The sequence below is a fragment of the Vollenhovia emeryi genome, unplaced genomic scaffold (genome assembly GCF_000949405.1).
Source record: "Vollenhovia emeryi isolate VEMERY1.0 unplaced genomic scaffold, V.emery_V1.0 DF939168.1, whole genome shotgun sequence".
Lineage (NCBI taxonomy): Eukaryota > Metazoa > Arthropoda > Insecta > Hymenoptera > Formicidae > Vollenhovia > Vollenhovia emeryi.
The window spans coordinates 1,152,378-1,170,085 of NW_011967198.1; the positions used below are offsets into that span (position 1 = coordinate 1,152,378).

At 46.1% G+C, this 17,708-nt stretch overlaps 1 protein-coding gene across 4 annotated transcripts in view; it reads left to right on the top strand.

Moving 5' to 3' along the window:
• The window catches only part of LOC105564150 (tachykinin-like peptides receptor 99D), a 99,635-nt gene that overhangs the window by 733 nt on the left and 81,194 nt on the right, over positions 1-17,708 (top strand). The window contains exon 1 of one of the 4 annotated variants that reach the window (XM_012016325.1): positions 2,859-3,506. The exons of the other annotated variants lie outside the window; for them this stretch is intronic. The gene's annotated coding sequence lies outside the window, so the exon portion shown is untranslated. Of the gene's footprint in view, positions 1-2,858; positions 3,507-17,708 lie in introns of those variants that run through there. 4 annotated transcript variants of the gene reach the window in all.

A 17,708-nucleotide genomic window follows, 5' to 3' on the forward strand; every position in this document is an offset into this window, starting at 1 on the left:
CTGAATATTTATTTCAATGCTTAAAATTAAAATTATATAAACGCATAAATTTCACGCTTGTGGCAGCCCGTGACGTTTAATTCAGGCAACTTCGTTTTCTTTCTCCCCCGTGCGGTAACTAAATTTCAGGGGAACAATTCTGTATATTACACCGCGAAAGTGCTAAGAGCCCTTGTCTCTTGCTAACTGTCCCCTTAGAAAGGGACAGAGTCGCTCACTTTTGGCATTTTCACCACATTGTAGGATGCAAAATTGACCCCCGGTTGTCAAAATACGGACAGCTAATATTTAGTTGTGACAGCCGATACCTTGCCACTGTGCCTATTGCGTTAGGTGCGACAGCGAACCGTTTGCCGTGCTTCAGAAGTTTATACTCAATGCAGCAAAAAGTATACTTTAGCTAATCACGATTGGCTACGGTGGCGAACATTGTATTTTTTTTCAGTGCGCGGTGGCGAAAGTGTAAGAACTCGCAATAAATGTCCGTCTGATATATCGCGACGCGCAAACCTTTTACTACGCGACCTCTCGACGGGGCACATTCTCGCGAAGAGCGAGAAATAGCGGTCGTCCGGGGCAGTAAAAAAAAAGTGCTCGTTTGTCTTCATTATTTTTTTCGGCGACCGCTTCGTAAGCCAAGTAACCGCCATTACGATAATTTGCTCGTCCGTCGGAAATCTATGGAAAATTCGATCGCCTCATTAAGTTAAGAAGTTGGAGCGCGCAAAAACCACCGCTCCCGCGAGCCGGATGAATTTTTCAACCCGCGTATTACGCGGAAACGAAAGTTTCAGACACCGGCTCCGGTTTTATCTCCCGGGGAACGAAGATGCGAGAGGGGGGGAAAAATTAATACGCGAGATTAAATTGGGATCGAATTCCCGGCGCGGTCCGTTTCCCCGATCTCGCAAATTTTATCTCGTCTCCGTTGATTGCACGCGAGCGGCGTACCTTGTGCAATTTTGCAGGCGAAGATGTTCGCGCGGTTAAGAAACGCCGCACGTTTCGGGGCGAAGCCGAGGACTGTTAATGCCGCATTAACATGTTGAGAACTTTCTAATGCACCTTCGCGCGCGGCTATCAACACCGCAAACTCCGCCCTACAATTCGGAGTGGCGGCAAATTACTATTAGGAAAATGCACCGTTGGAATTTTAATTCCTCGGACAGTAATTTCCGCGGTAACGGACAAGCCTGACGGCTTGTTTTATACACACTTCGTAGCTTTCAACTACGAGGGGGGGGGAGGGAGAGGCTGTTGCATTAATGCGCGTTTGCATTATTATCCACGAGCGCAGTTACACAACATCCTGTCGCTCTATCGCATAATGTGACCTTTGATTAGCGCGAATAAATACGATAAGCTCCAATGTCCGCGCGCGTGCACGCGAAACCCGGGGCTGCTGAAAATCACGCGATCGGGAGAATCGCGATGCGCGCCCCGGCACCGTTTAATGAAAATTGACGGAGCGCGACGGGGCGCGAATTTTGAGAGAGCGCAACGCGATCGCGCGCGCGAGCCGGTAATTACGCAATTTACGATCGGCACTCGGGCGCATGCGTCACAAGTATCTAATAACGAATTCGGTTTGGGGGGAGAGGAATGGGGCGCGAATAACGTTCAACAGTCACCGGGCTACATCACGCCTCTATAAATCGCCAACTCTCAATTGTCCGCGCTAGTAATTAAAACAAAAAAAAAGTCGTATCGGTGACGCTCGGTGTCCCCAAATTAAAATCAACTCGCTCTCATTGTCGGTGACGCTGCCGCACGGAAAGAAAATGCAGCTGCCGTAGCTGAAAGCTGCACGGGGCAACTAAATTTTAGTCGTAAAATATGGACAGCTAATAGAGGAGAGTCTCCCATTGTGAGACAGGCCTCTAATATGAGACAGCCGATTTTCAGCATCCAATTTCAATCGCAAATCTTTTTTCGCGACGACTGCACGATCTAACAATGATTTTTCCACTAAACGCATTTCACTCCAAGGGCAATAAATTCACGATGGGACCAACAGATGACGTCTATTAATTTGGAAACCCTGCTGTCTCATATTAGGAGCCTGTCTCGTAATAGGAGATTTTCCTCTATTTAGCTGCGATAGCTAACACTTTGCTGCTGCGCCTATTGCATTAGGTGCGACAACAAACCGTGGTTTAGAGATTTACAGTTAACGCAGTAAAATATTTTTAGCAAATCACAACCGGCTACGGCGGCGAACTGTTTTTTTTTCAGCGTTTAACGGCAGCTATCGATTTTTTACGAGTGTCAGAAAAAATAACGGAGTGGCTTCATACGCGCGGCGGACTATATCGATCGTGGATAGGCTTTATTCACCGTTACATGATGTTCAGCGGCGTCAATGGCGCGTTAAATAAATAGGAGCGCGCCACGGCATTCAGCATCTCGTAACAAGCTTTTAAAATCGCGCGGCGAGCCTCGAGGGTATGAGCGATGCCTCGCGGACGGACGTTATCGCGCCGCACGAAGGCCCTTGCTTCCTGGAATTAGTATCCGCCAGATAAGACACTCACGCGTCGCGCTAATTGCGTTTCGCGTCCTCTTAAATTACGCTGATATTCAGTCGCAAAAACCTGGCTGCAGAAACGGGGCATCAGTATGCACGGCTTTTGCCGCGTGAATAAATGCGCGCGGCGCGGTGCGAAATACCGTATCGCGAGCGCGATATCGTATTTAATTGCGCGATACGGAACGCAATTCTCTCCGAAGATAATGGTATCAACGACTTGCAAAGAGATTGCCCCGTCGACAAAATCTGCCGCATTACGTGCCTCGCGCACTCGGGCGGTTTGCGTTTGTAAAAGTGCCAGCGCGGTTTCGGTAACGTTATTGTCTACGGCGCCGCGTTCCTCAGGTTTCGTCCCGACGCCCCGCCTCTCTAAACGGAATATAATGCACATCGGTCTTTTTATATCGGAAAATCCCGTCGCTATAATGACGGGACCCGATGTCGCCGCGGCGCTCCGTCGCGAGAGCGCGTCGAAGAAAGCGTAACGCAATCACGCTTGAAGGGCGCAAAATCTCGTCGCGAGGACTCCGGAATACAGAAAAGTGGCGACTGGCTTTGAGAAAACGAGGAGAATTATATTCTGCAATACGCGACGTTTATATTAAGCGGGGCTGCACTTCTCCGCCGCGGAATATTCTCAACTTTTCACCAACAACATCCGATCTCAGGCTGCTCTAATACAACAGATTTCGCGGAGGGGTCACGGCGTATCCGTTGGAAATAGCTGTTCCCATAAATCTAGGAGACTTTTATAAATATGTGTTCAAGCCCGGCTATAAATATGGATCATAACCGTGTGTTCCTCGCACAGTTCTTACATCGCTCTCATATAACGTACAAGACTACACGTAAACAACGAGAATAGATACTGTCAGGCACTCGAGAGCTCTTAGACTTGTTAAGTCTCGCCGAGGGGTTCCTGACGAAGCGTGAAACTGATTCACCGCTGATTGGAATATTAGTGGGGACACGAAAGGTACTCTTTAACAGATAATTATTCAACTATCGCTGAATACAGCGAATAGTCACTGATTTGCGGTTATAAATGTGGGCTCTGTCCTACAGAATCATGTCTCTCACAGCTCACAGACATCTCAATTGAGACGATAACAAGTGACTCTATTCCAAATTCTTCACGGGCTGGTGGGTTTCGGCAGTCTTCTCGACACGCAATGACGCGCAGCGATACTCGCGACTCTATTCGCAATTCGCGACGACACGCTGTGACTCTCAACTCTCGGCGACACGCTGTAACTCGTAACTCGACCCTGGCGAAAATTTTAAGTGAGAGATTAAGTGAGAGAGGAAAAATTGTACCGTGTGCCGTTGGCTTAATACAGAACGAATATAGTCTGAGGGCTGTGATAATAAAACGAATCAAATAGAAAGAAAAGGGAAGGCGGTGGGAGCCGACGCAGGGTGTTAGATGCGGAATATAAAAGTTTAACGTACAATAACGTTCATGACCATTGTAAACTGTTATTATACATTAAACTTTTATATTCCGCATCTGCGGCGGCTCTCACCCGCCTTCCCTTTTCTTTCTGTTCCATTGGTTTTTACTAAATTAACAGGCATCATCTATTGATTTCATCATGAATGTATTGCCCTTGGAGTGAAATCTGTTTAATGGAAAATTCATTAGACCGTGTAGTAATAGTCGCGAATAAAGACTTGTGATTAGATTTTCATGTTGAAAACCCGCTATCTCATAATAGAGAACTTTCCTCTACTACTGAAATCAGCGACTATTCACCGTTTTCGGTGATAATCCACTAATTGACTCTTATTGACTGGGTCAGGCTAGTTAATCTCCTGAAGAGCAAATTAATGTGTACGAGAAGATTAGAAGACACTGAATGGCATATACGGCTATTACGAAATTAGCGTATCGATGCGCGCTATACACGTGCCACTTTGCAGTGGTATACTTATAACTGTAAATCAGTGATTATTCACCGTTTTCAGTGATAATCCGCTGATCGACTCTTAGAGAGTATTGGCTGGGTGAGGCTATTACAGCACCAAAGCTTTCAGAAAACATTGTTGCAATGTTGCAATTGTCAGATACGGCCTGATGTGAAATGACCTATCTCATAAATCCCTCACTTGAACGGGATATGTTGACCAGGATATTTGATAGGATAGACAGGATGGCTGTCAGAAGATGCCCGGAAGAATGCCCGTTGAGCGGGGAGGAACAAGCGCAAAGGGAATATGATAAAGACTGTTTATTTCCTCGTAGACGTAACAAACGTATGCACCCTGTATTAGGCGCGACCGCACTCACAACGAAGACAGTCAATCACGACCCTGTACTTATCGCACGCTTCGACAAACGGGACTCACACTCTCCGAACGCTCTACGATGCTCTCTCTACGCTCGCCATTACCGAACTCTCTTCTTTTCGCCGATACCGTCGCGCCCTTTCGCGCTCCTTTACCATCGACTATTGGGCCCGCTTTCACGCGACCACATACCGCCGAGATTAAAACATGCACACTTTATTAATTGCACCTTACACAATGTTTCTGAAAGCTTTGGTGCTGTATGGACAATCGGTCTCCCGTAGAGCAAATTAATGTATACGAGAAGATTAGGAGATACCGAATTGGGAATATACGGCTATTACAAAATTAGGGTGCCGATGCACGCTACACGTGCCGCTTTGCCGCGTCCCATTATCGGAAATTCGTACGTAACTCAGGCGTCACGCGTGCATAAATTTTTGCTCGGTAGTTTACCCGGTCGATGGTAGCTGCTTCGGACAACTACGTGTTCGTCAGGTCGACAACGCCCCGTGGCAGGGCGATATCATTATAGCTCCTCGCCAGTGTAGTTTAACGTCGCGAGATCGTCCGATGCATGCATCGGCACGAGCCTGCGAAAGCCCGGGGGAGAGGATGGGAACGTGACGCGATTAAGCGCGCGGGACCGGATGTGGAGGAAACGATCGCCGCTAATATCCGTTCGCGGATTTCTCGCGGATCAGCGTTCGGACACGCGCGCAGGTTTGAAACCCGGACGAGAGCGCGGCGGGTACACCTGCCGACGGGGGGCGGACGTGGCGAAAGGGGCCGATGAAATTTCGCGTTTCGACAATCAACCGCCGATGGGCAATGATTGGCGTGAATCCGAGCGTACGCGCGACGTTGACGAGCGGCAGCCCGCCGACATCTCTCGCTGAACCGGGGGAAAAAAGGGGTTCTCGACGCGAGATCAACGCGAGACCAGCGGCGGACGTCCTCCTTCCTCGCCCTGGATTGTGAAATTGCCGCGCTGTTACGCGATCAAACGCATCTATACGCACGTCGATCACGACTCCTGAATTATGCGGCCGCGCGTCGCGATTCAAAGGGACTTCAGGCTGGATGGCCGGGCGCCCGGCGATTGACACGGTTAAACTGGAAATCCGATCGAGCGGTTTTTATTTAATTATCGAAGGAACATCGGCCGGCCCGCGCGAGCGAGCGAGCGAGGCCGCGGGCCCTGTTAATCCGCTTAAGTGGAATTGCGAAAGTTCAAATCTTGGTTGTGACACGGGTATGAAAATAAATGTTTCAAACTGCCCCGTTCTAGAAATACATAAGGCTCGCGCGGTAACTTAAAAATTCATTTAGAACTCGGAACTAAATTGCTCGAAAGTTACCGGCGTCTGTAATACCGTTTCATGAAACTTGAAATTTCGCAGCCGGTCGCAACGAGTGCGTCGGGACAGGCGGGGGTGGAGGGAGGGGACGGGGGAAACTTAATAAAAATATGGTATCCTGTAAAACAATTAAATGAGCTTCACGTTCGCGTTCAACGTTTTACAATTTACGAATAAGAGTGGCGAGAGTTTCGTAAGTTAATACGATGCAGTTTTCTACCAAGGCGAGGAAATGGCACGGAGTATCGCGCACATCTGCGCGAGTGCATGAGCTTTTTCCCTCATTTTATTCGCGCTAAAGTTTCCGCGCTCTTAAATCTCGCGAAATCTCCTTTTCTTCCGTACGGACGGACAGATCGTTTTATACGAGAGCTATTAAAGATAAAAGGAGATGTAAACACTGCAATTGGTCCCGTCGTGAAATAAAACCGGGATGGAAAAACGTTGAGTTAGGATGAACTCAGAACGTACGAAGAAGCTCTTGAGGGACGCGTACGGGAAGACTCACCGCCCTCGCTCACATCGCAACGTAAAACTAATTGTAAGTATCATCGAGCATTCAGGACACGCCGGCGGAAAGACCGGAAGCAAATACAGGGCCGCTAACGTCGCGTGGCCCGCGCAAGAAAATTCGCGAGAATGGAATAGCAAAGTAGTTATTTATGGAATGTTACGCGGAAAGTTAAGGATTCCTGGGATAACGCGAATTTCCTGAGGCAATTAGTACACGCCAGCGGATCCCCTTGGAGACCGTCTACAAAAATTAGAGCAATCGCCCCGGAGAGTGTAACGAGGGCGCTGATAAATACCGGTAACTACAATAAAATACACGTGTGAATCTTTAGCGAACGTGGAAACGCTGCGTCTGTACTGCTAAAGAAGTGCTTCTAAAGCTCTCTCTTTCCCTCTCCCTCTCCTTCCTTCCGTGTATTGCTATTTTAACTTTGATTTTTCTCACTGATCTTTCTCAAATTATATATTACGTGTAATTTTGTTGTATTTTGTTAATTTTACATACTTTCATTTCAATTTTGTTTTCGCCATACGGTTTTATGCTAATTCATTTCTAGTCTTGTGCACCAATTAAGATAAATTGTCACAATCCGTCATCACGCTTTAGGGAACTAAGTCCCAGAGCGTTCAATAAATAACGATTTCCCCCCTCTCTCAGATATTTTTATGTTTTCTTGCTCACTGTTTAATCTCTGTTTTGTATATTGTTTCAACGCTTCAGGGGACTTGTCCCAGAGCGTGTAATAAATAATGATTCTGATTGCGATTCTTTCTCTTTCTTTCTCTGTCCCTGTCTCCTTTTCCTTTCTTCGTTCCGTCAGTCCCCCCCCCCCCCCTATTGTCGCTGAACAATTTAATAAGCACGATAAATGGAACGTGAGGAAATTCAATACTCGATATCAAACAGCGGAGTCAGATTACTTGAGATGTGGCCGCGATTAAATCGGCCGCCGCGATCCGCCTGGAAGTAGATACGTCGGGCCTGTGCGTGGCGAGCGACGTTAAAACGCGATCGTCCAATCGCAAATTCGCCGCGACACATGCAGCGGGAGACTGTCGATAAATCCGCGAGGCAGCGTCTCGGTTATGGCGAATCTACGGCTTTTGCATTAACCGGATAAATTATAGTCCATATATATATATATATATATATATATATTGCATTCGTTATCGGTTGCCTGTGCATGAACCGCCGCGGATCAGTTCGCTTGGGCTCAGGTGTTTCTATATGGATTCAGCGTTACGCCTCCGGACTTGGACTAAATGCGCAATAGGTGCAAGGATATACTATCCGACACGTGCGCGCCTTCACAGATTACCCACAGCAAACTGTAAGAAACAAAAATGATTAGTTTTGCCTCCCCCTTTACGGGAAGAAATAAAAATAATCCGGTCGCAATTGTCTTGCTATAATTTCTCACACACGTAATATATTTTCCGCACACGTGGTACGTGCAGGGCGACGTCCACCGGCAATTGCCTCCCTCAACAATACGCCTCGCCGACTCGAACGTGACTGACGTTATCGTAACGGAAAATGTAAATTCCGCATGATTTGTGGCGCGGGTTACATACACGGCAACGGAATTCAATCTTCGGGCTGCATAAATAATTGAGGAACGTCGAACAGAGCGAGAAGTCGGCAAAGGAGAAGCGGGGCGAAAGGTGAAAAAGGGGATCGCGCTTGTGAAGTGCACGCAAGGCGGCCCCTTTCGGAATCGAGTCGACGGCGGTAATAAAAAGTGCACCACGTAGATTACGGGCGAGAAAGAGAGACAGAGAGAGAAGGGGGGGGGGGGAGAGAATTCTCTCCCCGGCGTCTTTGTATCGAGAATTTTTCTTTGTCGCGGCCTTTGACTCTCATTGATACGGCGAGAATCCCCGACGCGGGGGAATTACAAGCCGCCGCTGGTCGATCACGAAGGTTCGGCCCTCTGTCGCGTGTCTCCGTGCGATACGCGTGACACCCCTACAGCGCCGATGAATAAAGAGAAATGGCGCATTAATTCCCTAGCCTTTTCGTAGTAGCGTTGACTTAGCGCGACATGATTAATCGCCAAGTTCACGGCCGGAAAGGGTTGATTGATACAACGGCCTACGGGGCATCCGCTTTAATTTAACGATCCTTTGACGAATTCCGAGCTCGCCTTCCGCCTGGCGCAAATTTCTGATCGCACCGCCACATTTACCCGACGGATGGCCTGAAAATCTTCAGCTAATTGATCGTCCGCCGATCAGCGGCAAGACAAATAGCTCGTTATAATTGTTCATTTCCTATACAATTATTGCGATCCGCAGGTTGATTGATTGAGAGGCTTCGCGGTATAATGGAAGGCAGGATATTTGAGGGAGTTCGACGCCGAACAAGGGGGTGTACTCGTTTAAACGACGTTCACATTAATTCCGACGTTCAGGTTTTAATATCACCCTCTGGAAGAGGCGAGGGGTTTTCCAGCGGATCTGGTCTCTCATGTATTATAAAATTTTATCGTAAATCTTTCATCGTGAATGTCCGGGCTGCGCTTTAAAGCCGACCGCTTTGTAAATTTTAAAATTGGAAGTAATTAAGAGATCTTTTATATCGCCGTACGGAGAAAATTATTATCCTCCGCGTGGAACTTTGTGCGCGTCTCCTCCCACCTCGTAAAAGTGCCAGTTACCGTTCCGTCCAGATTCTCCTTCAAAATTTATCGAGCGGTGGGCCCCGCCACACACCGCGGCGCGAAATATTAAATAGCCACGCTTTTCCGCGGCGGAAGACGCGGGGATCCGACTCGGCGACCACCACGTCGCTGAAACTTGGCGGAGAACGCCCCGGAGTTTTAGCGCGCGTCGCGCGCCGGGGGAGGATGGACGGTGTTACGATTTTCTCCTGATTTCTCTGGTTACCGGCGACGGCGGATCGGCGATTAAACGCGAACGACATCGTCAACTTTAACGCGGCTGTTTCGCATTCGACAACCGCTCGCGTCGTCCCCGCGCGCGATGATCAGCATATACGCGTCCATAAATCCTAAAGACGGCCCCCTGCGCCGGCGTCATGAAATATGCAGTAAATAGCATTAAACAGCGACGGGCATGACGGCCCCTGTCTCCTCGGTGACATGGTCAAGAGAAGCAAATCATCGAAGGCATGGTATGACACGTAGACGAGGGCCGCCAGAGGGTTGCTAAAGATGGGTATGTACGCGCGTGTACGTTCGCGTGTACGTGGGAGTAGGTGCAAGTACGGAAGTTTGACGAAGGTCGGGCGATGGATGGTAATAAATCTTATTATCTGAGCGAATCCGGGCTAATATATCGTGCAGTTCGTGCGCTGCGAATTTTGCCCGAGGCGCAAGGTATATATTTACGTTAAGGACAGGTACATATTTATGAGTGTGTTAGCTATCCCAGCCAACATATCGCGGGTGATGCAGGATTGGCTTTAAATTAGGGTAACCATCAGCATTTAACGCCAAGTCGGTTAGTCATAGATGAAGTAACATGTTATTTCGCCCGTTGTTACTCGCCGCGCACGTTAATTGGATGATTCATCGATGCGCATGTATAATAATTTCGACGGTGTATCGTTACCGCGTAATGATATCTTTCCTGAAAATTTGAAACGGGTCGGTACAAATGCCGGGCAGGCCTGAGTTTCGCTGATATTTTACAAAATATTATTACACAGAATGTATCGAACGTTAATTAATAAAAACTTGACGGCCGTGCGTTATTCAGAAAATTAAGGGAAATTAAAAATTACCAGAACTCTCGAAAATTAATTAAAATTATTAACAAACATTCTGTATTGTACAAATAAATATTATGCTTTTACGTTTAAAAGAAAGTTCGTGATTCAAATAGCGTCCATTCGTGGCGAGTAAAAATTGTTTAATCGAGATGTATGGATAAAAAACATCAGAGTAGATAAAATGGTCAGGGGTGACGTTCTGTTTTAATAATACAGACAACACACTTGCACTTTCATGCAGCCTTCACATGAAGCGATTCTGTTCATCGCTTTGCGTGCGAACGATTCATTTTAAAATGAGATTGTCAAAAAACCAGTGTTTTGTGAGGTTCATATTCAAGGCATCTTATTGCCGGGTTGGGAAAGTTACTTTACAAAAGTATCTAGTTACAGTTACGGTTACTCAAAAAGTAATGAATCGTTACTTTGCAGTTACTTTCTTCCAATGAAGATAAAAATGTGAAATCAGCATTTGAATTATGAAGCGTCGATAAAGGCGTTTATGCGCAAATGCAAGGCTTAATGCAATCTATGGAGGTTTAAAATATACAGGGTGTCCCAGGATGAAAGGTCAATATTCTGGGAGGTGATAGTATCGATCATTTTAAGAAAAAACGTTCATATGAATATACGTCCCATTACCCACTGTTTCCGAGATAGAGCACATTGTGTTCACGTCCTCGTTCAGATAAAACATGAACACTGGGAAGCGTTCCACTGTCACGCAATGTATTGAAAACCTTGGAAAACACTTTACGATTCTGCCTGTAGGAAAGCGTCGAGGGTATTCTTCAACAGCAGCAGCAGCAGCAGCAGCACTACCGTCACAGAAACCGTAAACATACAGCATATCTGCATATTCAACATTTGCGAATATGCGAGGCATTTTGAACATTTCTACAATGTTATCAGCGCAACAGTCAACAGACGTATAAGAGTAAATTCCCGCGGACGTTTGTGAGGTTGGATGAAGGGTGAAGTGTACAGAAAAAAAGTAAATGCACGAGGCATTCAAGCTCTATCTCGGAAACATTGGGGAACGGGTAATACATTCACATGAACATTTTTGCTTAAAATGGCCGACACTATCACCTCCCAGAATGTTGACCTTTCCTCCTGGGACACCCCGTAGAGAAAGTAACTATTAAATTAATTACTAGTTATCGAAAAAAAGTAACCGAGTTAAGTTACAGTTACGGATGGGGAGAAAGTAACAAAGTTAAGTTAGAGTTACCAAAAAGAAAAGTAACTGTAACCTCGTTACAAGTAACGAGTTATTTCCCAACCCTGTTTTATTGTATCCTGACATAAATGGTGAGACATCTCGTAAAGGATTCACCGTCCGATGAATTTCGCGGCTGATTTTTCGACGATTTTTTTACTTGCTTCGGCGAACATTATCGGCTCTTTAAATCCCCCTTTCTTCAGCCCCGCTTATTTAAATCACAGCACGCAATTTGAAGAGGTTCAGCTTAAATTGTGGCGAGTGTCGAATATTCGACAAAGCCGATCTCTAAAATTTTTAAATAAATACGGCACCATTACGCCAAGCTTCCTCAACGTCCACGTACGCCTCGACGTGGCTGTTTGGCGATAATAAATTTCATTACTCCTGAGAATAACGCGACTGACTTGTCGCCGGACTTACCGGTATAAAGCACAGATTTACGATACTTCCGAGACTATATTTCAGAACGTTTTCCCGTGCCCGCACATATACGTGTGCTTGCTCGAAAGCGAAAAGTCAGACAGCACGCATCAGCGAAAGCAGTCTTCGCCATTACACTAATCACACCCTCCCCTAACGGAGAGGGACGACATTTTTCCTCCGCGTGTGCACTTTTCCCGTAGTCGCCGTAACGTCGAATTGTCTCTCCTGATAATCGAATTCCATGAATATTCAGGAGTCTTGGGAAAAAAGGCAGCATGGATATGTAAACGCAAGTAATTAGCCACGCGCGCATTTTCCGACGGTTATGTGATTAACGACCGTGCATCGCCGCATGAAAAATTCTAAGCGACGTATGTGCTGAATGTGCGCGCGCGCGTATAGTTCTCGCGCGTGGAGCACACAAATTCCCCGTGACTCGAAACCCGGCGCCCCGGTGGCTCGCGTGTAAAACCATCCAGGACTCTAATGTCATAAGTGAATTTCACCAACTTGGCGCGTTTCGAGCGCAAACGGGGGCCGCGCCCCTTGACCCTCTCGCAACTATTTACTTTTGCCGCGTCGAACTTTCTGCTGATAAACCGGCAACAACGAGCGAGCACTTGGCCGTCAAAGCACTTAATCGGCCGGTTAATCCTCCTTTTGTAAATTGAATAAACTAATGGGCCCTGGCGGGTCAGGCAAATATTATCGAGGTGAGATTACCGCGGTGTAATGGATTTCTGTGAACTTAGCTTTAGCGCGTGATCGTCGCATTTAGAAAAATCGCCGAACCATTCACTTAATTAGAACCGCTAATGGACCGCGCTTGCATATTAATCGCGCTTCAATAATCAAATTGCGCCGCGCGCTCCCGCGATATATGCATTTAATCAAAAATGTATTAACAATACACATGCATTTCGCGTGGCTCGATGCGCCGCAACGGTATATGACAAATAGTCAATAGCGTCGTGAACGAGCGGAGATGAGGTGTTCCACGTCTAGCGTATAGACGGATAGAGTATATCCATTAAAGTCAAATTCATTCTCATTACTGTCGCACGTAACGCTAGGCCGCAACTTTATTAGGATGGCTTAATAAATTCCGTGTTTCCTATAACAGCGTATCAACTTCCAATTTTCCGATCCGGTTTTACGTTATAATAAAATATACCGTTTACCGAGCGGCACCAAACATATTTACCGCGCGAAGATGTGTAACACACAAATATTATTCCATTTTGTTTTTGCGCCGACCCAATTCTGATGCCGCGGGCTATCGACATACATAATTAATGCGCAGGCATACGCCGCGTGTTAGCGATTCATGAATGCCCGTTATTTGTATCGTTGTTCGATACTCCCGATGCCATATAAATATGCACAAGTGAGTTCAAATGCTCTTTACGCACTTCCGAAACGCGTTCGAGAGATTAACGCGGTGGCACAAGTTCGCCAAGTGTCGTTCCACAATTATGGGGTCGAGTAGATACCTCGAAGGTGTCATCGTTACGCGTCGTCCCCACGGTTCGGCCAGCCAGATAATGAATGTCGTAACAATACTGTCGCTGCATAACTTTATTAGATAGCGAATACAAAGTAATGAAGGATATCAGAGCCAAGACAGGATGTTAGTGTCTAAATGATTTTAAAGAGTGAGAACAAGTGTCCATAAGCAAATGACCCATTTTTTTCGTATTCGATTTTGGTCACAAAGTAGGTGCCAAACGAAAGGTCTTGTCAAGCTGATCGCAGATATCTCTGGAACGTTAAATAGATACACTGTGAGACCGACATATCTGCGATCAGCTCGACGAGACCTTTCGTTTGGTACCTGCTTTGTGATCAAAATCGAGTGCGAAAAAAATGGGGTCGATTTTGTTCTCGCTCTCTGTTGCGGAAAATTTACCTCAGCCGGGGTTTGAACCTGGACCTCCCCACTAGTTGGGCGTCTCACCAACTCGACCACCGAGACATGTGGTAATATTTATCGCAATAAACAGACAGATTTATTAGATAGCCTCAACCCTCCGAGATATTGCTGCTAAGTGAAGAAATTCGTGTTCCGACGGGCGATTTTTCGCTGATAGGACGAAAGCGCTTTCGCCGGAACTTTTGTTAACTTCATCTTTCGTGCACGCCAGTCTGAAGTTTATAAAAGGAATTTCGCCCCGGCCCCGTACACGCGACTTTGTTCGTATGCAAACCTTACACGCGAACGGTACAAATTGGTCATACATTGAATTCGTGCCGGATTTTTCGTCGTATGGTTTCGCACGTACAAGTGGTTCGTTTCGTTCCGTTAGGACGAGCGAAGATTACGAAGTTCGGAGGTGACATTTTCCGATATGTGTCTCGTGTAACGGAGGATTTCGTCTTCCTCCTGCAAGGATACTTGTCTCTCGCGCGTATCCACCCATTTTTCTCCCCCGGCATATAAAATTGAACCTGAATCCATAACTTATACGCCCAAGTGACTGGCGTCGCAAGTACGCAGGCAAGTTTCGCGAGATAAAATCTACTGACCGATACGGAGATCCGTCTCCTTCTCGGGACAGAATGCAACTTGGCGCGGCATTCGTGCCTATCGCTCTTACGATAGAAATTCAATTAGTATATAGCGTCCTCGCTGGGACGCGCGTCGCAACTCTTGTTAAAATGTCGAACGTCAACGGCGTCTCGTTACAAGTGGCTACGGTAGCTACTTGAGCGTGAAAATTTCATCGCGAACGCATCCAAGTCAGTTTCCTTTCGCAGCCATTCGAAACGTCCGCCGTCATAATTTTTATATCTGTCGCAGTCTGGCTGCGAACGAGGGGGCACAATTACGTATCGGACGACCTCGCCAATTTACGTCGTTATAAAGCAAAACAAACATCCCTATTTATCGCGGGTACATTTCAACCTGCTCGCGTTCTTTACTCCGCTTTTATTTTTACGGCCGCTGACGTGCGCGATAAAAAGCCCCGTTGCTTGAATTTCGCGTGTTAATTATTTCCAGGTCCACGTCGAAATAATGACAAACGTCGTTACCGTTTGCATTAGCGTCTGCTAATAGCGCGCGACGGCGTTTCATTAATTTAATTATAATCGTTTCCGCTTAGTTCCCGTCTCCTTTTCAGCTTCCGTCCTTGAGCATTCGGAATTCCGCCCGAAATAACGCTTCATACACCTTACGCAACGCGGTCTCGTAAATTTGCACTTGCAAGCCCGCGCAATCCTATTTCGACCGTGAAAATATGCGCGCAAACACGGCTTCCTCCCCCGACGGCTAACTTTCTCAGAATGCGCGCGGGGAATACATTTTTATAGAGATAAAAATAACTCTCCCCCTCGCGCAAAAACAGCCGGAGATACGCAGTTTCGATTTTTCGACGTGCCGACGTCTCGATTGAATACCCCGGGCCCGCGCTGGGACGGCGAAGAAATGTTTAAACATACATGTAAATCCGACCGCGTACGTCTCGCTACCCCCCCGACGATCCGTTATATCGACGTTTTCAGCATTCATTCCCGAGGGAGACGTCCCGACGGTGCAAACGATTCTGTTTCGGAACATTTCGTGGCTAAGTTGACTTTCGAGGGAGAACTCGCCGTTCGTAAATACGGAATTGTGACACGTTCGCAATTTGACGTTCAGGGCGTTAACAGCGACACAGAGGTCGGTATGACGGGTTACTCGTTCGTGCAAGCGCGCATGGTAGTCCATAAAACTGCGTTATAAATTCGTATTAAGTCGCAGAGTAGCGACACTGTTTGTTTTTTTAACACGCCGAATTCATAACGCAGTTATGAACGACCATGCGCGTCTGCACGCATAGGCAACCTGTCATACTGACCTGTATGTCGCTGTAACACCCTGTACATACATACGCTATCCGATTGCAGTCGCCGACAAACAAAAAGCCGCGCTGCCTAATCACGCGAGGCGACAGGGAGATCTTTCCGTGCATCAAATTCTCCGCGTCTGAGATATTGTCGCGTTGATCACGGGAATTAACTCTTGACGATCGACCCGGCGTGTTAATTGCGGCTTTGAAAATAATTCAGCGACTAATTATCTTCGAGTATCTGTTCCGAGGGAAAAACCGCTGAGGGCATTGTGGTGTACAGATTTGCGGCATTACTGGGCATTACTACACTGAAAAAAATTTCTGGTTGAATATGGACGAATCAGATAATTCCTTTAGGATTTACCAGAATTCCTTTAGGATTTACCAGAATTCCTGTAATCCTACAGAAATTCTGGTAAATCCTAAAGGAATTCTGTAATTCCTAAAGGAATTCCTGTAATCCTACAGAAATTCTGGTAAATCCTAAAGGAATTCTGGTAAATCCTAAAGGAATTATCTGATTCGTCCATATTCAACCAGAAATTTTTTTCAGTGTAGGCATTTTTTGGGCATTATAAAGATAAAAAAAGTAAAATAAGATAAAACAAGATAAATAAGATAATGTAATGTCCACTGAGCATTATAGTAGGCATTGGTGTACAAGATTTTGGTCAGCGGTTTCCCCCTCGATCTGTTCTAATACGACCAAAATATTATCCCTAATGTTTCCTATTTTAAAAGAAGTTCTTGAGGTACATCGTGAAATGGATAATCAGTTGAGAGAACCTTCTCGGCTCGTTGTTCCTCTCTTGCGATGCGAGATTCAGTACACGGAGAGAATTTTCTCTTAAAATTTGCCCTGAAAATCACGCAATTGTGGGACAACATGGCATTTCGAAGAACTTTACGTGAGTTTTTTAAATTTTACCATACATTTTACTAGAAAAATGTAAATAAGTTTAAAAAATCCTTTAATAAATCGGAATGTTTGTTTTGAAAAAATTAGACTAATAGTCGAACGCAAGAGTATCGCAAAAACTCGCAGAACTTTCAGAAAGTAATGGCCCTTGCGAAAATAATTATTTAGAAGAATTTTTTTTGTACATTAAGAAATACGTTTCTCTATCATTGCGTCGTTCTCCAATTGCGATGCCGCTTTGAGCGAGCGCGCATTTAATAATTGCAACGGTTTCCTCAGAGACGGGAACGTAGTTTCTCTGGGGACTTCTCGAAACCGCCGTATCGCGTTGCGCACGTGAAAGACGACGCGCTTTTGTCCAAAAATATACCACCCGTTTCCAGCGCCACAGACCTGGACAATCGCGATGGCATTTTCCCTCGGAAATTCATTCGGCCGCGGCGGCATCGGAACGGTCAGATTTCTCGAAATAATTTTCCCTTGCGAACTGCGATCCCGGCAAGTTTGATCATTCGCGCATAATTAATTTCGAAATACACATCAAAGAAGTGTGTTAAATGGCGACGCGCTCTAAGGACTTTAATTGGTAATTATTTAGATTAACACACCCACCTCCAATAACCTTGGGCTTGACATATGTTGTCAAGGTTACCCTCCTGAGTAACGCTCAGAAGGATTTAGCCGGCGCTCGTTGTTTATTAAAAAGTTATAAAGAAAAGAAGTTTCGCAAATGCTATGTAGTTCACGATATCATGTACGTTTAGGATGGCCTCACGTGGAAAGTTTCTGACACCATATACAATTCAAAGAATGTATAAGTGTCTTTGAGTAATAGTTTTCGAGAAAAATGATGGAGTCTAAATCTTGTATCTTTTT